At 43.3% G+C, this 24,060-nt stretch overlaps 1 protein-coding gene across 1 annotated transcript in view; it reads right to left on the bottom strand.

Annotated features, from left to right (window-relative positions):
- The window catches only part of LOC146022901 (vomeronasal type-2 receptor 26-like), a 49,946-nt gene that overhangs the window by 5,520 nt on the left and 20,366 nt on the right, over positions 1 to 24,060 (bottom strand). The window lies entirely within an intron of this gene.

Below are 24,060 nucleotides of genomic sequence, written 5' to 3'. Positions count from 1 at the left end.
CTGACATCACAACCCCTCCCATACAAAGTTGGTGCTGACATCACAACCCCTCCCTTACAAGGCTGGCACTGACATCTCAACCCCTCCCTTACAAAAACAAAAATTGTGGGGTGTGTGTGTGACTGATTTGCGCAAAGCAGCTATTGGGGGCTTCTGAAATGAAATGGTTGAAAAGAAAGTTTTTTTAATGACAGAAACAAAAGATGTGTGTGCAATAAGTACAATCCAGTGTGCACTGAAAAGGATCAAAGAGGTTACTTTCCTTATATGTATCCATTAAGAAAAGTCCTTTGATTCTCTCCAGTGAAGGGTAAGTTCTCGAAGTGTGAGATATAGTGATCCAGTGGTTGTTCTGAAATTATCCAAAAGAATGTGAAATGGAAAAACAACAATGTGTAGCGCAGTTTATTAATAAGTCCCAACATATGTTTCTCTGATTTTTTACGCGTCGGACTGTGAAAAATGGGCGTACCCCACTCAAACTCAAAACTGTTTGATTATATTTACTCAAAAGCATACAATATTGATCCAAGAGGTCTTTTTCTCCCTCAAAAATAAAGAAAATATCATCTATGTTTATTCTATAGGACACTAGTTCACTCTGAATGGGTTAATATGCCAGATGTTATCAAGCTCCCATTTTCCCATAAATGGGTTTGCATAACTCACTCCCTAGTGCCCATAGCTGTACCAGCTTTTTTTGAAGAAAAATTGTATCCTTAAATAATTAGTTTTTTTTTTTTTTTAAATCAATTTGATACCTTCTAGAATTAATTGTTGTAGATCTATTTTTTAAATCTGACTCGGACTGAATTTTACTGCCGGAAGGCCCTGGTCATGGTTGAAACTCGTATATAGAAAACGTACATCTGCTGATACAAGTGCACATCTTTTTTTTTACTCAGTTTCTTTCAAATATTTAATTAGTTGACTGATGTCTTTTAGGAGTGACCTATATTCGTTGACTAAAGGCAGGAGAAAATAACCTATAAATTCAGAAAGGTTAGATGAAATAGAATTGACCCCCAAGCTTATTGGTCTTTTTGGGGGTCAATTAAAGTTTTGTGAACTTGTGGAAGTGGGTAAATGACTGGAATGGTAGGATCTTCAATTGAAAGAAATTGGGCTTCTTTTACTGATAGGATATTTTTATCTGTATACTTATTCACTATAGACTCAAAATCATCTTTCATTTTTTTAAGGTGGTTTCCCATTATTTGTTTATAAGTGGTGGGGTCATTAAGCTGACAATACATCTCCCTTTTCATATTTGTTGCAGTCTAATAAAACGACCCCCCCCCCCCCCCTTATCATCTGGTTTATAAGCAGATTTAAATTTTCTCCTAATTATTTAAGGCCTTCCTGCATTAGGGTTGAAGGCTTTATTGTGTTTCTCCACTTATAATTTCTCTAGATTTTTCAATATTAGTCCTTAAAAGCTCTCTATGTATGGGCCTTTAATTTGATGAAGGAAAAAGGTTGATTTTGGTTTGAATGGGGGTATTAGTGGTATCTATCTGTTCTATGTTCTCAGGGTTTTCTTTCCCTGGAAATAACTTTTTTATTGACATTTTTCTAATACATTTTTGGATGCCAGACAGAGCAAACTTTAAACCCGTTTATAGAAGGGCAGTTTGGTGTTGATTGAGAATGTGAGAACTTAAGTTGAAAAGTTAACACTTTGGTATTTTGTTAGTTTCAACATTGATAGTGTCCTCTTGTTGTCTCAATTGTACTCCATGTCCCAGAGAGGGGAATAGGGATTCCTAAATGACTCATTGGTTGTGTAGATATTTTTCTGTGAAGACGATTCCTATTTATTTTTCTCTCTTCATACCTATGGGGTCTTCTATCTCAATATCTTTCAGGTGTTACCCAGTCTTTGCAATTTCTCCTCATTTGTCTCAATGATTTGTTAGTGTTATATTCCCTTCCATTGTATAGTTCTTTCGGGTGATAAATAGGGGGGCAATCTTTTGCTATTTTTGCTTTCAAATTTGTATTTTTTCTTTTTGTTGTGTCTCTTCCCAACAGCTATCATACTATCTTTTCTTTCCTTTTTGAGTTGTTGTTTTCATCCATATCTATGATTTTTTTTTTAACCTTTTCAGTAGAGAGTATTTGCTCTGATTTTTTAAGTCTATATTCAATAGACTTTGTATTCTTCTGTTTTTGAGTAAACAACAAGTCCCAACTGTTTTTAAAATCCTCACTCTCATCATGGAAGGTTGCCACTTTATCTATTTTTAAACCTTGTGGTATTAGTTTTAGAGAGAGGTACTTTTCGATAGTGGAAAACTCCCACCATACCTTATTTTCTTTGTGTAAAATACCTTCTAATTTATACATGAATCCCTCTTAATCCTGGCGAGCGCAGTGTGCCCCACGAGGGGACGTGGTACGCATACTCCCGACCTGTTCATACCCCCACTATCCACATCAGCGTGGAGCCAATTTTATAAAGTGTGGCGAGCGCAGCAAGCCACCGAGCCTGAAGTGTGGCGAGCGCAGCTAGCCCAGCGAGGGTCCTCAGAAAACGAGCCCGAAGTGTGGCGAGGGACTGTAGAATTCTCTACAGTGAAGGGTAAGTTCTCGAAGTATGATCCAGTGGTTGTTTCAAAATGATCCAAAAGAATGTGAAAATGCAAAACATCAATGTGTAGTACAACTTATGAATAAATGAGTCCTAACATATGTTTCCCTGATTCTTTAAGTGTCAGACTGTAAAAAAGGGGCATACCCTACTCTCATAAGATGGGTGAATATAGTGTATCAAAAGTTTTCTTTAGACTGTGAACCTCTAGGAATGTAATTTGGAGGACATAACCTCACTCACACAGATACTGAATAGATGAGACCCATAAAGGTTTCTTTTCCTAATACCCTCAAATCATTCAGGAATGTAGGCGTACCCCCACTTACTCTTCGATAGAAGAGGTATCTTTACTAAATCCTTCGAGGTGACATATTCTTATAGTGATTTGATGTGTCTCTGTCTTAAGGTCCTTTTGTTAACCCCTTCCCGACATTTGACGTACATTTACGTCATGGTCGGGATGTACTTCCCGAAATAAGGGCATAAATGTACAGTCATGACTTTAAAGTGTCACCGCGTCTATAGACGCGGTGACAGAGGGACGATGGCTGCTGTCCCTGACAGCAGACATCTTCCCTCGTGGCCCAGGGGGGGGGCAGCGATGCCCCCCCCCCCCCATCGGCGATCGCTGGGATTGGCTTTTCAAATGTGTACAGCCAATTGCAGCGTTTTCTGTGTACCGGCGAATAACGGCACTCGGTAACACAGGGATCGGTGGTGATTGGTGCTGTTAAGTACAGCACCAATCACCACCGGGTGTAAAGGGGTCACTGGTGGTCACCCCACCTCACCCCACCTGCCCCCTAGGCTGTGATTGGTCCGTCGGACCGACGGACCAATCACAGCCATTACACCTCAGAGGAAATAACGGAGACAGCCCTGCAGCCGCCATTCCGGTCAGGAACAGCGTGCAGAGCGGTCTCTGTGCCCATCTGTCCTCTTATACTGACCTGATCAGCGTTGGTGGTGTGGTGGCATCCGTGCTGCCTGCTGCTGGTGCTTCCTGGTGCTTCCTGGTTGATGTGCTGCTGCTGCAGTGTCATTGTGTAATTTAATTTTGTGCTGCTGCTGCAGCGTCATTGTGTAATATAATTTTGTCTCTGCTGCCCCCTGCTGCCCCCCTTTTGTGCTGATCAGTATAAATAAACGGTACTTGTGAGTTATCCGGGCGTCCGATTTTAAAATCGGGTCGGATCGGGACATCGCATCGCATGCGACCATCGGATGCGATGCGATGCGATGCGATGCGATGACCCGATTTTTCCATAGGAATCAATGTTAAAATGGACTGAGTCCATTTTAACATGGAATTCAATGGGAAAAAGGGGTCCTTTTCATACCCCTACTATCCAAGTGGGCATGGAGTTGGATATAAACCTGTGGCGAGCGTAGCGAGCCACCGAGCCCGAAGCGTGGCGAGCGTAGCGAGCCCCGCGAGGGGACACGGAATACCGTCCGCTCGCCACGCTTCGGGCTCGGTGGCTCGCTACGCTCGCCACAGGTTTATATCCAACTCCATGCCCACTTGGATAGTAGGGGTATGAAAAGGACCCCTTTTTCCCATTGAATTCCATGTTAAAATGGACTCAGTCCATTTTAACATTGATTCCTATGGAAAAATCGGGTCATCGCATCCGATGGTCGCATGCGATGCGATGCGATGCGATGCGATATCGTATCGCATCGCATCTGATTGTATGCCTTAACTTAAGGCATACAATCAAAAAATCGGACGCCCGGATAACTCACAAGTACCAAATAAACTGATCAGCAACTTTTTTGGGGTGCAGGTTTTTTTTTTTTTAATATATACCCCGTCAGGTTGCACCAAAAGTTGTGTGCCTGCTGCCCCTCACTGCTAATCAGTGTTGCATCACTGATCAGCAGTTGTTTTTTTTTTTTGAGGGTGCTGTGGGGTCTTTTTTTTAAAAAAATTTTTTAAACCCACGGTAATTTTGTGGTTGTCCTGTGGCCGCTGAGCGCTGATCAGTGACATACATCACTGATCAGCATTTTTGGCACAGGGTTGATCTAATTTTTTTTTTGGATCAAATTCCTGTTGCCATTGACTCATCAGCAGTTTTTTTTTATTTTATTTTTTTGGAGGGTGCTGTGGGGTCTTTTTTTAAAAATTGTTTTACACCCACGGTGATTTTGTGGGTGTCCTGTGGCCGCTGAGCACTGATCAGTGACGGACGTTACTGACCAACATCTGTGCTCAATTTTTGGCGCAGGAGCTTTTTTTTTTTTTTTTTTAAGCACTACATACACACTACATACCCCCCGTGTTGAAATAAAGTTTGTACCCCCCCTACACTATACACGTGTTGAAACACTACACTTACACAAACACAAAAATAATAAAAATGTCCCAATCATCCCAAAGACTGTTTTCAGCGGAGGAGGCATATGCCCTTATTGCCTCTGACACTGACACAGCCAGTGAAGTAAGCGATGAATTTGCATTTGTCTTAAGCTCCTCTTCCTCCTCTAGTGATGAGGGACCCCCTCAAAGACGCCCCCGTAGAGCAGCTGAGACCCCCCCCAAATGATTGATCCCGTATGGACCCCACCACCAGACAATTTTGAGCCCCAGGTTCCTGAGTTTTTGGCCAACCCAGGAATCCAATTTGATACTACAGGCCTCAAAGAAATTGACTTTTTCAAAGTATTTTTTTCTGATAATTTTATAAATTTAATGGTGGACCAAAGTAATTTATATGCCCAGCAGTTTATTGCCCAAAACCCCACGTCATCATTTGCTAGGTGGACCCCTGTAGATGCAGTAGAGATGATGACGTTTTGGGGTCTGGTGTTACATATGGGCATAGTTAAAAAGCCAGAAATTAGGCAATATTGGAGTACAGATGTTCTGTACAGCACCCCACTTCATCGTATGGCCATGAGCCGGACTCGTTTTGAGACGATCCTTAAATTTTTGCATTACAACGATAATGCACAGTGCCCACCCAGAGATGATCCCACCTTTGACCGGCTATTCAAAGTCAGGCCGGTCATTGATCATTTCAGCGCCAAATTTGCTGAGATGTACATCCCCGAAAAATTCATTTGTGTAGACGAGTCACTTATACATTTTAAAGGAAGGGTTAAATTCCGTCAGTACCTTCCCAATAAGAGGGCAAGGTATGACATAAAAATGTATAAGCTGTACGATAGTACCTCAGGGTACACCCACAGGTTTAGGGTATATGAAGGGAAGGACACAAGAATTGAACCGCCAGAATGCCCCCCCTCCCTCGTAGGTGTTAGTGGAAAGATTGTCTGGGATTTAGTGCACCCCTTCCTGGATAAGGGTTATCACCTCTATGTGGATAACTTTTACACCAGCATCCCCCTGTTTAAGGCCCTTGGTTCAAGAGGTACAGCAGCTTGCGGTACTGTGCGCAAGAACCAAAGAGGCCTCCCAAAAACGCACGTTGCCCAATTACTGAGAAAGGGTGAAAGCAGGGCACAATCCACCGAAAATATGTTGTTGGTCAAATATAAGGACAAGAGGGATATCCTTATACTGACAACAATTCACGGAGACAGTACCACCTCCGTCCCTGTACGAAGTACCAGTACCCACACCTCAAAACCTATTTGTATCCTAGATTACAATAAGTACATGGGCGGAGTGGATCTTTCAGATCAGGTACTGAAGCCGTACAGTGCCCTGCGGAAAACAAAAATATGGTATAAGAAGCTGGCCGTGTATATCATCCAGATGGCACTGTATAACGCTTACGTACTATTCCATTCTACCAGCCAGAAGGGGACATTTATGCACTTTCAAGAGGAAGTCATAAAGGGCCTAATATTTGGGAACCAGCAGGCAGAGGGCCCCAGTACTTCTAGTACTGGCCCCAGTATTTCTAGTACTGGCCCCCGTATTGTATCAGGGCAGCGTTTTCCTAACGAAATCCCCTCCACTGGAAAAAAGGGCAGGACACAAAAAAGGTGCAAAGTTTGCTATAAAAAGGGAATAAAAAAGCAAACTATTTTCCACTGTGAAACTTGCCCCGACAAACCCGGCCTATGTATGAAGGAGTGTTTTAAAATATACCACACATCTATGGATTATTAGGTTCATCATTTCACCGTGCTTCGGGGGTCTTGCTAATGCGACATAGCACCCACCATTCATTCCACCAGAATCTGTGCTGCAAAATCCAAATATCACTCCTTCCCTTCGGAGTCCTGCCATGCACCCAAATGGTATTTTTTTGTCACATATGAGGCATTGCCGTACTCGGGAGAAATTGCGGCACAGATTTTGGGGTGCTTTGTCTCCTTCATTCCTTGTGAAAATGAAAAATTTTGAGCCAGAACTGCATTTTTGTGTAAAAAAATGTAATTTTTCATTTTCACAGCCCAGTTGTACCAAAATTGGTGAAACCCTTGGGGGTTTGAAATGTACACTATACCCCTAGATGAATTCCCTGAGGGGTGTAGTTTGCAAAATGGGGTCACTTGTGGGGGGGTTCCACTGTATTGGTGCTTCTGGGGTCTTGCTAATGCGACATAGCACCCACCATTCATTCCACCAGAATCTGTGCTGCAAAATCCAAATATCACTCCTTCCCTTCTGAGTCCTGCCATTTTTTGGTCACAAATGAGGCATTGCCGTACTCGGGAGAAATTGCGGCACAGATTTTGGGGTGCTTTGTCTCCTTCATTCCTTGTGAAAATGAAAAATTTTGAGCCAGAACTGCATTTTTGTGTAAAAAAATGTAATTTTTCATTTTCACAGCCCAGTTGTACCAAAATTTGTGAAACCCCTGGGGGTTTGAAATGTACACTATACCCCTAGATGAATTCCTTGAGGGGTGTAGTTTGCAAAATGGGGTAACTTGTGGGGGGGTTCCACTGTATTGGTGCTTCGGGGGTCTTGCTAATGCGACATAGCACCCACCATTCATTCCACCAGAATCTGTGCTGCAAAATCCAAATACAGGTCGAGTATCCCGTATCCGAATATCCGTTATCCGAATTATTCCGAAATACGGACATTCCAGAAAGTGAAAAAAAAAATTTTTTTTTGATAAAAACTCACTGGGGACATATGTAACAGCATCACTGGGGACATGATATGTAACTGGCACTATATATGTGCAAGACAATGATTGCTTGGCATTCAAATTCAGTGCTGAGATAGTACACACATTTTGTTTCACGTTTTGAAACCTTGTTTTTTGAACAATTAAAATATGTTTGTGTGTATTTTATGTGGTAATAAAATATATTTGTGTGTATATTATGTGTTTATACAGCATAAATGCAAGATACTTCAAAATACATCATTGAAATATTAAAATATTCCGAAATACGGAATAATCCGTTATCCAAAATTCTCCTGGTCCCGAGCATTTTGGATACGGGATACTCAACCTGTATCACTCCTTCCCTTCGGAGTCCTGCCATGCACCCAAATGGTATTTTTTGGTCACATATGAGGCATTGCCGTACTCGGGAGAAATTGCGGCACAGATTTTGGGGTGCTTTGTCTCCTTCATTCCTTGTGAAAATGAAAAATTTTGAGCCAGAACTGCATTTTTGTGTAAAAAAATGTAATTTTTCATTTTCACAGCCAGTTGTACCAAAATTGGTGAAACCCCTGGGGGTTTGAAATGTACACTATACCCCTAGATGAATTCCCTGAGGGGTGTAGTTTGCAAAATGGGGTCACTTGTGGGGGGGGTTCCACTGTATTGGTGCTTCGGGGGTCTTGCTAATGCGACATAGCACCCACCATTCATTCCACCAGAATCTGTGCTGCAAAATCCAAATATCACTCCTTCCCTTCGGAGTCCTGCCATGCACCCAAATGGTATTTTTTGGTCACACATGAGGCATTGCCGTACTCGGGAGAAATTGCGGCACAGATTTTGGGGTGCTTTGTCTCCTTCATTCCTTGTGAAAATGAAAAATTTTGAGCCAGAACTGCATTTTTGTGTAAAAAATGTAATTTTTCATTTTCACAGCCCAGTTGTACCAAAATTGGTGAAACCCCTGGGGGTTTGAAATGTACACTATACCCCTAGATGAATTCCCTGAGGGGTGTAGTGTGCAAAATGGGGTCACTTGTGGGGGAGGTTCCTAACTTTTAGCATCTTATGGTGCCTAGAAACCTACATGGTGCCTAAAAAATAATCTCATAAAATAGAGGCTCCAAAATCAAGTAGGTGCTCCTTCTATTATGAAGCCTGTGGTTTGGTCAACGTGCACACTAGGGCCACATATAGGATATTTATGAAAACAAAAGAATTGGGGGAATCAATTTTTAGTCACATTTCTCTAGTAAAATCTACTGTGTTCCTTAGAAAAATGTATTAAAATTGAAAATCTGCTAAAAAAATGAAATTTTGAAATTTCACCTACACTTTGTTTTAATTCCTGTGAAACACCTAAAGGGTTAACAAACTTCCAAAATGCTGTTTTGAATACTGTGAGGGGTGCAGTTTTTGAAATGGCATCATTTATGGGGGTGTCTCACATACAAGTCCCTCAAAGTCACATCAGAACTGAACTGGTCCCTAAAAAAATCAGTGTTTGAAATTTTCTTGAAAATTTGAGAATTTGCTATTCATATTTTAAGCCTCCTAGTGTCCAAAAAATTAAAAGGAGGTTGAAATAATGATGGCAACATAAAGTAGACATATGGTCTTTGTTAGTTATTAACTATTTTGAGTGGTATGATTATTTGTCTCACAAGCAGAAAATTTAACATTTTGCAAATTGCAAAATTTTCAATTTTTTTACGACATTTTGGTATTTTTCACAAAAAAAAAAAACAGACTGTATCGACCAAAATTTACCACTAACTTAAAGTACAATGTTTCACGAGAAAACAATCTCAAAATCTCTGGGATAAGTAAAAGCAATAAAAAGTTATCCCCACATAAAGTGATACATGTCAGATTTGAAAAAAAGGACTCTGTCAGGAAGGCAAAAACAGGCTGCGGCGGTAAGGGGTTAAAACAGAAATAGATCACAAATCAGCGTACCCCCACTCACATCCAAAGAGAAAGGAAAAACTCCTAAAGGTATCTTTGTTTTATTAGGAAACCATAAAATCCCAGAAACTGGCATACCACACTCATAATGTTTAGACTGGAAACAAGCTCAACAAATATAACAGTGTGAAAATCAATGGACAGAATGTAGCTATTAAGGACTTCATTATCTGTTTTTTCCCCTTTCTCTTTGCTTCCCAAATCTCAATTTATTGAAGATTTCTCTGCTTGGCTCCCCAACTTCTTATCCTCTGACACCTCCACCATCATCCTCGGTGACTTCAATATTGCTATTGACAGTCCACAATCTCTGCAGGCTTCCAAACTCCTCTCTCTAACCTCCTCTCTCGGCCTCTCCCAGTGGTCTGACTCCTCTACTACTGCCTTGACCTTGTTTTCACCAGGCTGTACTCAGTCTCTGATTTTACTAACACTCCATTCCCTCTGATCACAATATCATTACCCTCTTACTCTTCCCTATTACCCCAAGCTCACTGACACAGAAATCATGCCTCTCCTGATTTTGCTGTTTCCAACATGTACCAGACTCTTGAAACAGCCCTTGATGAAGTGGCTCCAGCTACCCAATACACACAGGCTTAGATGCCAGCCGTGGCACACCAAAATAACAAGAAAACTAATAACTCAGTCACATTAAGTAAAATGCCATTTGCGTAAATCTCATAATCTGACTGACTTCCTCTCATTGGATACTGCCAAACAAACGTACTTCCAATCTCTCATCTCTTCTCATGCCACCAACCCTAAGCGACCTTTTAACACATTTAAGTCTCTTCTGTACCCTCCCTCTCCTCCTCCACCAGCTACCATCTGTGCACAATAACTTGCCTCCTACTTTAAGGGCAAGATTGATAACATCTGAGATGAATTGGTATGCTCTTCCACAACCTCTAACTCACTTTCTTCCCCATCTGAACCCTTTGGCACTATCTCTTTGTTTGAGCCTACAAATTAAATGGAAGTTTCCACACTCTTCTTATACTCCTACTGTACTCCCTTGATCCTATACCTGCACAAGTCATTAAAACTATATCTCCTGTGCTTGTCCCAACCTTAACTAAAATCTGCAATCTCTCTCTTGCTACTGGTACTTTTCCTCCTCTGCTCAAACATGCAGTGATTACTCCCATTCTGAAAAAACATAATTCTGAAACTAACTCTCTCTCTAAATAGTGTCCTATCCCTCAGCTCCCATGCCTCTCCAAGCTACTGGGGAGACTTGCCTACTCTCGCCTCACACACTTTCTTATTTCTCACACCCTATTAGACCCACTTCAGTCAGGCTTTCGTTCCCAACACTCCACTGAGACAGTACTGACTAAAGCGGTGAAATATCTGGTAACTGCCAAGACTAAAGGCTATTACTCACTACTTATACTTCTAGATCTATCTGCTGCATATTACGCTGTTGATCATACTGTCATGGCCGACGGAGGTTGAGGACCCACCTCAGGTGTTAGGTCCGAGGAGGTCTGTACTGGACGCCCTTGGAACTTGGCAGGTTGGATGTTAGACATCTGCATAAATACCTGGCTGAGGGTTAGACGGGAGCTCCGAAGTGAGGGTGCGGAGTCTAACTGCCCAGCGGTCTTCTCCAGGGACCCCGCAAGGAAGTTTGGGTTTTGCTGCGACTGGACAGCAGGTCGCGGCCCTTAACTCAGAGAACCCTATAGCCAGGACAGGAGGCAGTCTGAGGAGACCACGGGATGGCTCCTAGAGGTCACAGGGAGGTGACAGGACCGTGGGATAACGGAGAGGGATAACTTGCTGTGGAGGTCCAGAAGAGGGTTAACTATAACTAGGCTTGGGAGGTCCAGGGAAGGAATAAATATAAATGAAATGGCCGACTTGGCTTGGAAGGTTCTGGGAAGGGTCAATATAACTGAAATGGCCGACTTGGCTTAGAGGGTCCAGGAAAGGGTTAAATATATCTTAAATGGCCGACTTGGCTTAGGAAGTCCAGGGAAGAAATAACTCGGATCAGGAACAGGATACACAGGGTCAAAGACAGAACTGCAGAATCTGGGATGTGAGACACTGGAACACAGGGAGAGTCAGGGAGCACAGTACCACACAGGGAACACTGGAGGCTGCTGCAGAGCTATGCTGCTGCTTCAGAGTTGTACCAGTACTGAGGCACTAGGCCTGCTGGGATTTATACCCAGTCCAGCAAGTTAGGCCAGCCTCCTTTCCAGGGGAAGGGATAAAGCTCCCTTGGAGCTGCGGTCACGTGACCCAGCCAAGATTGCGGCGCCCAGTCCTGGGAGCCAGCATTTGCGCTGCCGCCAGACCCGCCAGAACTCGGGGAGCCCCAATGCCAGCCCGCACCCCAGAGCCACCCAGACCTACACCATCGCGGCACCAGGCCTGGAGGACCCGATGGGGTGAGTAGGCAGCGCCAGGCCTGGCGCCGCAGCGGCGTGTGACACATACTCTTCTCATACAAACACTGCGCTCCCTAGGTCTTAATGATACAACCCTTTCCTGGTTCACATCTTACCTATCTGATCGCTCTTTCATTGTTCACTTCTCTGACTCTACCTCCTCTTCACTATCTCTGTCAGTCGGAGTTCTGCAAGGCTCAGTCTTAGGTCCTCTGTTTTACTCAATCTATACTTCCTCTCTTGGCAAACTCACCAGCTCTTTCAGATTTCAGTATCATTTCTATGCATATGATACTCATATCTATATATATAAACCCCAAAGTTGTCAATAGTCATTGTGGGCCGAGCCTCTGAATGCCTCTCTTCCATCCCATCTTGGATGTCTTTTCGCCACCTCAAACTCAATATTTCCAAAACCGAATTACTTATATTCCCACCAACTATGAACAGTTACCATCCTGATATCTCCATCACTGTTGACAACTCGACAATCTACTCTACCCCACAAGCTCGTTGCCTAGGGGTCATCCTTGACTCTGAACTGTCCTTTCTTCCCCACATTCAATCTGTCTCCAAATCATGTTACTTGCATCTAAAAAACATATCCAAAATACTACCCTATCTCACACAAGACACTACCAAATCTCTTATCCATGCACTCATTATATCCCACATTGATTATTGAATTAGTCTCCTAACTGGTCTTCCCAAGAACAGACTATCGCCACTGCAATCCATTTTAAATGCTGCTACTAGGCTGATCTTCCTAGCAAGATGCTCATCGTCTGCTGATCCGCTCTGTCAGTCCCTCCATTGGTTACCTGTGTTTTGAATTATTCAATATACAATCCTTCTTCTAGCATATAAAGCTATTAACCATACTGCACCAGCACATATCTCCTTACTTATTACAAAATATCTCCCATCTTAACCACTCCTGCTCTGTACAAGATCTGTGTCTCTCTTCTGCATGGATCACCAGATCCCATTCACTATTACAGACCTTTCATCGGGCTGCTCCCAATAAGACTCTCCACTAGCCTCCACCCTGAAAACTGACCTCTTCAGGCAAGCCTATCATATTTATATACCACACGCATAACCCTCTGAGGCACTTATGTATTATATACTGTAGCTTCCCTTCTGGACCTACAAGCTATGCTATTACTTGTGCCTGTCCTTGTGTTTCCCTCCTATATTCCTATAGATTGTAAGCTTGTAGCAGGGTCCTATTACCTCCAAGTCTGTCTGTTGTTACCTAGTTTGTTTTACAGTATCTCTGTTTACAATTGTAAAGCGCAACATAATCTGCTGCGCTATATAAGAAACTATAACGGAATCTGCTGCGCTATATAAGATACTGTAACGGTATCTGCTGCGCTATATAATACACTGTAAATAAATAAATAAAACCCTAACTAAAGATGAAATAAGATTTATATATAGCTCAAAAACCCTCATACCAACAGCGTTAAACAAAGACTTTGAGCTGAATTGGTTTTTGGAACATTTTTGGTTTTGCAGCATCTTGTCTGATTTTTCTATTTTTCTCCTTATATTTTGCTAACCATCAATTTTTTTTTTTTGCTTTATTTTAGAGATCAAAAAGAAAAAAGTCACTTAAGTGACCATTAAGCATGTCTTTAAAAAGCATTGCTATTCGATTTAATATTGACGTGTGTCGGCGTGGTGCTGGTGGTTGGTCCCACATACATCTGGTCCCATATGGGTGTGTCCTACAGCATGCACACCACACTACATAAAATAATGTATGTTTTTCCATTCTGTATATTTGAATACCATATTCTCTGTAGAATAAATTGAAGCTTATTGCACATAATAAATGTATAAATTGTTGTGTATAACATTGGAAAGTGATATGTTTCAGTCACATGGGGTGCTCTCACCAATGAAAATGTAACAAAGAAGCTGACTTAGCGTACCTGTGGCAGTTCAAACTGGGGACATAACACAGAGGAGGAGGCGCCAGCCACACGATCCCTGATATAAAAAACGGCAATGTGAGAAAGGAATACATACGAAACCCCAGCGGTCGGAATCCCAGCATTCAAAATCTAGGTCCCGGAGCAGAGCGCAGCGCAGCACGATTACTTAACTAAACACACACAGCCTGTCCCTGGCAGGCGTACGTTGGACGTCCACCGCAGACCCCGCTGGCGGGGTCTGCCTGGCTGCAATCGTGCGGGGGGTGCACAGTCATTAGGAGGTGCCTGTGCACCCCTGGCACCCCCCGTGCGCACGCCTATGTATATATATATATATATATATATATATATATACATACAGATATATATAAACAGTGGTAGAGATGGTCGATCATGTAGTATTTTAATGATGACAGGGGACTCTATTACGTGGGCATGTCCACCAGGGAGTTTAAAGAAAGAATGGCACAACACAGATCTGCTATCAAGGCAGCGCTGAAAAACAAGCCCATGGAACAGCCGGTGGCAGTACACTTCAACCTTCTGAAACATCCCCTGTCATCATTAAAATACTACATGATCGACCATGTCCCCCCCATGCCTAGGGATGGTGACCGACAGAAAGCATTACTTCGCTTAGAAGCAAGGTGGATCCACCGCCTGGACACTGTATCCCCGAAGGGGTTAAATGAAAGAATCATGTGGAATACTCTTATATGACTCCACAGTACCCATTCAAGATTTTTTGTCCAATTTTTGTTGTTTTTCAGGACATTTCAGTAAAAGGCCGACACCGTGATGTCGACCACACAGACAGAATGCTCTGTAGCCTTAAGAATTGCGGAGTTCTTCAAACCGCTTAGTCAACAACCTAACAGCTATGCTTTAACTGCTGACTGTTTTTAACCCCTTCCCGACATTTGACGTACATTTACGTCATGGCCGGGATGTACTTCCCGACACATGGCGTAAATGTACGTCATGGCTTTAAACTGTCACCGCGTCTATAGACGCGGTGACAGTTTAAACATGTCTGCTGTCCCTGACAGCAGACATGTCCCTGCATGCCCAGGGGGGGCAGCGATGCCGCCCCCCCGTCGGTGATCGCTGTGATTGGCTGTTCAGTGTGAACAGCCAATTACAGCGTTTTCTGTGTCACCGGCGAATAACGTTCGCCGGTGACACAGGGATCGGTGGTGATTGGTGCTGTAAAGTACAGCACCAATCACCACGGGGTGTAAGGGTGACACTGGTGTCACCCCACCTCACCCAACCCGCCCCCAAAGGCCGTGATTGGTTCGTCGGACCGACGAACCAATCACAGCCATGGAGGGTGATTTAAACTAACGGTGACTGCACTGCAGACGCCATTCCGGTCTGGAATTGCGTGCAGTGCGGTCACCGTGCCTATCTGCCGCGATATACTGACCTGATCCTTGCAAACACTTACCTGATCACTGCTTGTAGCGTTCCTGGATCTTGTTACTTCTTGTGACTTCCTGTGTTGTGCTGTGCTGTGTTGTGCTGCTGTGCTGCTGCAGTGTGTTCGAGTTATAGATAGAGAGAGATAGAGAGAGAGAGATAGAGAGAGATAGAGAGGGCTAGTGACAGAGAGTGCTATATTTGTGCTGCTGCAGTGTGATAGAGTTATAGATAGAGAGGTAGAGAGAGATAGAGAGAGATAGAGAGATAGTGACAGATTGTGCTATATATTTTTTATATATATACAGCTGTACTGCGTGTGCAACTGACTGCTGCTCCCCCCCCCCCTTTTGTGCTGATCAGTATAAATTAACTGATCAGCAACTTCTTGGGGGCGCAGGTTTTTTTTTTATATATATACCTGTCAGTGCTGCTGCTGCAGTGTCATAGAGTGATAGATAGTGAGAGATAGAGAGATAGAGAGAGATAGTGATAGAAAGTGCTATATTTTGTGTCTGCTGTCCCCCTTTTGTGCACCCCCAGCAACTTTTTGGGGGTGCAGGGGTTATTTTTTATATATATAACTGTCAGTGCTGCTGCTGCAGTGTCATAGAGTGATAGATAGAGAGAGATAGAGAGAGATAGTGATAGAGAGTGCTATATTTTGTGTCGGCTGCCCCCCTTTTGTGCACCCCCAGCAACTTTTTGGGGGTGCAGGGGTTATTTTTTATATATATAACTGTCAGTGCTGCTGCTGCAGTGTCATAGAGTGATAGATAGTGAGAGATAGAGAGAGATAGAGAGAGATAGAGAGAGATAGAGAGAGATAGTGACAGAGAGTGATAGAGAGTGCTATATTTTGTGTCTGCTGCCCCCCCCCTTTTGTGCTGATCACTATATCTGAGGTGATCAGCAACTTTTTGCTCAATTTTTGGCGCAGGACCTTTTTTTTTTTTTTTCTGCACTACATACACACTACACACTACATACTACATTGAAATAAAGTTTGTACCCCCCCTACACTATACACGTGTTGAAACATTTCACTACCAGAAACACAAAAATAAAAATGGCATCCCAAATGTCATCCCAAATGTCATCCCAAATGTCATCCCAGTCATCCAGAAGAATGTATTCAGCGGAGGAGGCATATGCCATGCTTGCCTCTGACTCTGACAAAGCCAGTGAGGCAAGCAGGGAATTTGAAGGATTCATCTTAAGCTCCTCTTCCTCCTCTAGTGATGAGGGACCCCCTCAAAGACGCCCCCGTAGAGCAGCTGAGACCCCCCCCAATAATTGATCTCGTATGGACCCCACCAACAGACAATTTTGAGCCCCAGGTTCCTGAGTTTTTGGCCATCCCAGGAATCCAATTTGATTCCACAGGTCTCAGAGAAATTGACTTTTTCAAATTATTTTTCTCTGATGATTTTATAAATTTAATGGTGGACCAAACTAATTTATATGCCCAGCAGTTTATTGCTCAAAACCCCACGTCATCATTTGCTAGGTGGACCCCTGTAGATGCAGTAGAGATGATGACGTTTTGGGGTCTGGTGTTTCATATGGGCATAGTAAAAAAGCCAGAAATTAGGCAATATTGGAGTACAGATGTTCTGTACAGCACCCCACTTTACCGTATGGCCATGACCCAGACTCGTTTTGAGTTAATCCTTAAATTTTTGCATTACAACGATAATGCACAGTGCCCACCCAGAGATGATCCCACCTTTGACCAGCTATTCAAAGTTAGGCCGGTCATTGATCACTTCAGTGCCAAATTTGAAGAGATGTACATCCCAGATAAATTCATTTGCATAGACGAGTCCCTTATACATTTTAAAGGAAGGGTTAAATTCCGCCAGTACCTTCCCAGTAAGAGGGCAAGGTATGGCATAAAAATGTATAAGCTGTGTGAAAGCACCTCAGGGTACACTCACAGGTTTAGGGTATATGAAGGGAAGGATTCAAGAATTGAACCGCCAGAATGCCCCCCCTCCCTCGTAGGTGTTTTTGATCAAATTTTTTTGATCAAATTCCTGTTGCCTTTGAGCGCTGTTCAGTGACGGACGTTACTGACCAACATCTGTGCTCAATTTTTGGCGCAGGACCTTTTTTTTTTTTTTTTTTTTCTGCACTACATACACATTACACACTACATACTACATTGAAATAAAGTTTGTACCCCCCCTACACTATACACGTGTTGAAACATTTCACTACCAGAAACACAAAAATAAAAATGGCATCCCAAATGTCATCCCAAATGTCATCCCAAATGTCATCCCAGTCATCCAGAAGAATGTATTCAGCGGAGGAGGCATATGCCATGCTTGCTTCTGACTCTGACACAGCCAGTGAGGCAAGCAGGGAATTTGAAGGATTCATCTTAAGCTCCTCTTCCTCCTCTAGTGATGAGGGACCCCCTCAAAGACGCCCCCGTAGAGCAGCTGAGACCCCTCCCCAATAATTGATCTCGTATGGACCCCACCAACAGACAATTTTGAGCCCCAGGTTCCTGAGTTTTTGGCCATCCCAGGAATCCAATTTGATTCCACAGGTCTCAGAGAAATTGACTTTTTCAAATTATTTTTCTCTGATGATTTTATAAATTTAATGGTGGACCAAACTAATTTATATGCCCAGCAGTTTATTGCTCAAAACCCCACGTCATCATTTGCTAGGTGGACCCCTGTAGATGCAGTAGAGATGATGACGTTTTGGGGTCTGGTGTTTCATATGGGCATAGTAAAAAAGCCAGAAATTAGGCAATATTGGAGTACAGATGTTCTGTACAGCACCCCACTTTACCGTATGGCCATGACCCAGACTCGTTTTGAGTTAATCCTTAAATTTTTGCATTACAACGATAATGCACAGTGCCCACCCAGAGATGATCCCACCTTTGACCGGCTATTCAAAGTTAGGCCGGTCATTGATCACTTCAGTGCCAAATTTGAAGAGATGTACATCCCAGATAAATTCATTTGCATAGACGAGTCCCTTATACATTTTAAAGGAAGGGTTAAATTCCGCCAGTACCTTCCCAGTAAGAGGGCAAGGTATGGCATAAAAATGTATATGCTGTGTGAAAGCACCTCAGGGTACACCCACAGGTTTAGGGTATATGAAGGGAAGGATTCAAGAATTGAACCGCCAGAATGCCCCCCCTCCCTCGTAGGTGTTAGTGGAAACATTGTCTGGGATTTAGTGCACCCCTTCCTGGATAAAGGTTATCACCTCTATGTGGATAACTTTTACACCAGCATCCCCCTGTTTAAGGCCCTTGGTTCAAGAGGTACAGCAGCTTGCGGTACTGTGCGCAAGAACCAAAGAGGCCTCCCAAAAACGCACATTGCCCAAGTAATGAGAAGGGGTGAAAGCAGGGGAATATGCACCGAAAATATGTTGTTGGTCAAATATAAGGACAAGATGGATGTCCTTATACTGACAACAATTGACGGAGACAGTACCACCTCCGTCCCTGTACGAGGTACCAGTACCCACACCTCAAAACCTAATTGTATCCTGGATTACAATAGGTACATGGGCGGAGTGGATCTTTCAGATCAGGTACTGAAGCCGTACAGTGCCCTGCGGAAAACAAAAATCTGGTACAAGAAGCTGGCCGTGTATATCATCCAGATGGCACTGTATAACGCTTACGTGCTATTCCGTTCTACCAGCCAGAGGGGGACATTTATGCACTTTCAAGAGGAAGTCATAAAGGGCCTAATATTTGGGAACCAGCAGGCAGAGGGCCCCAGTACTTCTAGTACTGGCCCCCGTATTGTACCAGGGCAGCATTTTCCTGATGAAATCCCCTCCACTGGAAAAAAGGGCAGGACACAAAAAAGGTGCAAAGTTTGCTATAAAAAGGGAATAAGAAAGCAAACTATTTTCCAGTGTGACACTTGCCCCGACAAACCCGGCCTATGTATAAAGGAGTGTTTTAAAATATACCACACATCTATGGATTATTAGGTTCATAATTTCACCGTGCTTCGGGGGTCTTGCTAATGCCACATAGCACCCACCATTCATTCCACCAGAATCTGAGCCGCAAAATCCAAAAATCACTCCTTCCCTTCTGAGTCCTGCCATGCACCCAACTGGTATTTTTTGGTCACATGTGAGGCATTGCCGTACTCGGGAGAAATTGGGGCACAGATTTTGGGGTGCTTTTTCTCCTTCATACCTTCTGAAAATGAAAAATTTTGAGCCAGAACTGCATTTTTGTGTAAAAAAATGTAATTTTTCATTTTCACTGCCCAGTTGTATCAAAATTGGTGAAACCCCTGGGGGTTTGAAATGTACACTATACCCCTAGATGAATTCCCTGAGGGGTGTAGTTTGCAAAATGGGGTCATTTGTGGGGGGGTTCCACTGTATTGGTGCTTTGGGGGTCTTGCTAATGCGACATAGCACCCACCAACATTCCACCAGAATCTGTGCTGCAAAATCCAAATATCACTCCTTCCCTTCTGAGTCCTGCCACTTTTTGGTCACATTTGAGGCATTGCCGTACTCGGGAGAAATTGGGGCACAGATTTTGGGGTGCTTTTTCTCCTTCATACCTTCTGAAAATGAAAAATTTTGAGCCAGAACTGCATTTTTGTGTAAAAAAATGTAATTTTTCATTTTCACTGCCCAGTTGTATCAAAATTGGTGAAACCCCTGGGGGTTTGAAATGTACACTATACCCCTAGATTAATTCCCTGAGGGGTGTAGTTTGCAAAATGGGGTCATTTGTGGGGGGGGTTCCACTGTATTGGTGCTTTGGGGGTCTTGCTAATGCGACATAGCACCCACCAACATTCCACCAGAATCTGTGCTGCAAAATCCAAATATCACTCCTTCCCTTCTGAGTCCTGCCACTTTTTGGTCACATGTGAGGCATTGCCGTACTCGGGAGAAATTGGGGCACAGATTTTGGGGTGCTTTTTCTCCTTCATACCTTCTGAAAATGAAAAATTTTGAGCCAGAACTGCATTTTTGTGTAAAAAAATGTATTTTTTCATTTTCACTGCCCAGTTGTATCAAAATTGGTGAAACCCCTGGGGGTTTGAAATGTACACTATACCCCTAGATGAATTCCCTGAGGGGTGTCGTTTGCAAAATGGGGTCACTTGTGGGGGGGTTCCACTGTATTGGTGCTTTGGGGGTCTTGCTAATGCGACATAGCACCCACCAACATTCCACCAGAATCTGTGCTGCAAAATCCAAAAACCACTCCTTCCCTTCTGAGTCCTGCCATGCACCCAAATGGAATTTTTTGGTCACATGTGAGGCATTGCTGTACTCGGGAGAAATTGGGGCACAGATTTTGGGGTGCTTTGTCTCCTTCATTCCTTGTGAAAATGAAAAATTTTGAGCCAGAACAGCATTTTTGTGTAAAAAATGTAATTTTTCATTTGCACAGCCCAGTTGTATCAAAATTGGTGAAACCCCTGGGGGTTTGAAATGTACACTATACCCCTAGATGAATTCCCTGAGGGGTGTAGTTTGCAAAATGGGGTCACTTGTGGGGGGGTACCACTGTATTGGTGCTTGGGGGGTCTTGCTAATGCGACATAGCACCCACCAACATTTCACCGGAATCTGAGCTGCAAAATCCAAAAATCACTCCTTCCCTTCTGAGTCCTGCCATGCACCCAAATGGTATTTTTTGGTCACATGTGAGGCATTGCCGTACTCGGGAGAAATTGGGGCACAGATTTTGGGGTGCTTTTTCTCCTTCATACCTTCTGAAAATGAAATTTTTTGAGCCAGAACTGCATTTTTGTGTAAAAAAATGTAATTTTTCATTTTCACTGCCAAGTTGTATCAAAATTGGTGAAACCCCTGGGGGTTTGAAATGCACACTATACCCCTAGATGAATTCCCTGAGGGGTATAGTTTGCAAAATGGGGTCACTTGTGGGGGGGTTCCACTGTATTGGTGCTTCGGGGGTCTTGCTAATGCGACATAGCACCCACCAACATTCCACCAGAATCTGTGCTGCAAAATCCAAAAATCACTCCTTCCCTTCTGAGTCCTGCCATGCACCCAAATGGTATTATTTGGTCACATGTGAGGCATTGCCGTACTCGGGAGAAATTGGGGCACAGATTTTGGGGTGCTTTTTCTCCTTCATACCTTCTGAAAATGAAAACTTTTGAGCCATAACTGCATTTTTGTGTAAAAAATTTAATTTTTCATTTTCACTGCCCAGTTGTACCACAATTGGTGAAACCCCTGGGGGTTTGAAATGTACACTATACCCCTAGATGAATTCCCTGAGGGGTGTAGTTTGCAAAATTGGGTCACTTGTGGGGGGGTTCCTAAATTTTAGCATCTTATGGTGCCTAGAAACCTACATGGTGCCTAAAAAATAATCTCATAAAAAGGAGGCTCCAAAATCAAGTAGGTGCTCCTTCTATTATGAAGCCTGTGGTTTGGTCAACGTGCACACTAGGGCCACATATAGGATATTTCTGAAAACAAAAGAATTGGGGGAATCAATTTTTAGTCACATTTCTCTAGTAAAATCTACTGTGTTCCTTAGAAAAAATTATTAAAATTGCAAATCTGCAAAAAAAATGAAGTTTTGAAATCTCACCTACACTTTGTTTTAATTCCTGTGAAACACCTAAAGGGTTAACAAACTTCCAAAATGCTGTTTTGAATACTGTGAGGGGTGCAGTTTTTGAAATGGCATCATTTATGGGGGTGTCTCACATACAAGTCCCTCAAAGTCACATCAGAACTGAACTGGTCCCTAAAAAAATCAGTGTTTGAAATTTTCTTGAAAATTTGAGAATTTGCTATTCATATTGTAAGCCTCCTAGTGTCCAAAAAAATTAAAAGGAAGTTGAAATAATGATGGAAACATGAAGTAGACATATGGTCTATGTTAGTTATTAACTATTTTGAGTGGTATGATTATTTGTCTCACAAGCAGAAAATTTAACATTTTGCAAATTGCTAAATTTTCCATTTTTTTACGACATTTTGGTATTTTTCACAAAAAAACACAGACTGTATCGACCCAAATTTACCACTAATTTGAAGTACAATGTGTCACGAGAAAACAATCTCAAAATCACTGGGATAAGTAAAAGCAAAAAAAAGTTATCCCCACTTAAGTGATACATGTCAGATTTGAAAAAAAGGGCTCTGTCAGGAAGGCAAAAACTGGCTGTGTCAGGAAGGGGTTAATAGTGTATGCATCATTCACTTTCAATTGTCACACGCACTTGCACTTTATTTATTATGCAGCCTCCAGCCGGGCGATCAGCGGCATCAGACACCCAGGTTACGCTGACAGGCACGCCCCTGTTTGCATGGCAACGGGACGCGATGATGCTGCAGCCAACCAGGGACAGTCCAGAAACAGGAAGTGAGTCTCCGTGCGTTAGCACGGCTTCCGGCCACCCCCACTCTGGCGTCTGTTACCGCACATGATCACGGATCACCGGGGGCCTCTCCTACACTATAAGGTAAGCACCTTGACACTGTACTTATAATTCTTGCTGTAAGCCTGACGAAGGGGCCAAGTAGCCTCGAAACTGTTGCAATAAACTTGCTTTGAATTCACCTAAAATCCTTGGAGTGCCGTGTGATGCATCACCCCGAGTGGGTTACATCTCTACCACTTTTTATCTACTCTCAACAAAGGCACCCAGGTATATGATTCCAGGATAGCGGAGTGCCGGGTTGACACCACTTTATATATATATATATATATATATATATATATATATATATATATATATATATATATATATATATATAAATGGGCAGAAAGAAGGCGCTTCATGGTGTAGTATTCAAAGTATGAAATTTATTAAAATATATATCCCCAGGTGCGGGTAAACATGAACTCGTACCAGATATAAAAACACTGTGGACTGGGTACCACAAGGCATGGGTTAAAAACCATAGGCATAAGCTGCTCACACTGTACCAGAACCAGGACCTTGCTAGTACTCTTACGCCGCAGAGCTGGGTTGCAGGGAAGCGTGGAGACACACAGCACGTCGGGGCAGCCGGTAACCAGAGGAGATGGAGCGTCGTAGGCCACGCCCTGACACGTTTCGTCACTGCGGACTTCGTCAGAGGGCGTGGCTACTACGTGCGCTCAGTGTGTTTAAATAGGGCTATCCCCGTCAATTACAGAGCAGGTAAGCGTTAGGTAATGGGAGCAGGTGGTGGGAGGGCGGATTAAAGACGTCCGCATAATAGTGTAACGTAAAGATGGGACGTACCCCAGCCACGAGCGGGTAAGCCAATGGGAAAAGGGGGGACGGATTAGGGGCGTCCGCGTCATAGCGTGACGTAAAGACGGGACGTATCCCAGCAATGGGCGGATCAGCCAATGCAAGAGGCTGCGTCTTGAATGACAGTGGCTATAGCCAGCAGTGGGCGTTGCACGCATTACGCTACTAAAGGGCACCGTAAGCCCGTTACCAGGGCAGCGGCATATACAATCAAATATGTCACCTGACGGCCAGCAGCCAATCCTGACTGTCTGATGCCGAGCCTGTCAGCAGAGAGAGGTGCTTAGTAAATAAGATGTAACAGACAGCGAATGCAAAGAGCCGCGTCTTGAATGACAGCGGCTATAACCAATGAGAAGTGTTATACGCATTACGCTAGTCAAGGGCTCCATAAGCCCGTTACCAAGGCAGCGA

The sequence above is a fragment of the Crinia signifera genome, chromosome 1 (assembly GCF_055691185.1).
Source record: "Crinia signifera chromosome 1, ASM5569118v1, whole genome shotgun sequence".
NCBI lineage: Eukaryota > Metazoa > Chordata > Amphibia > Anura > Myobatrachidae > Crinia > Crinia signifera.
The sequence above is the reverse complement of the archived record's forward strand: the minus strand, read 5'-3'. Positions and strand labels throughout refer to the sequence as shown.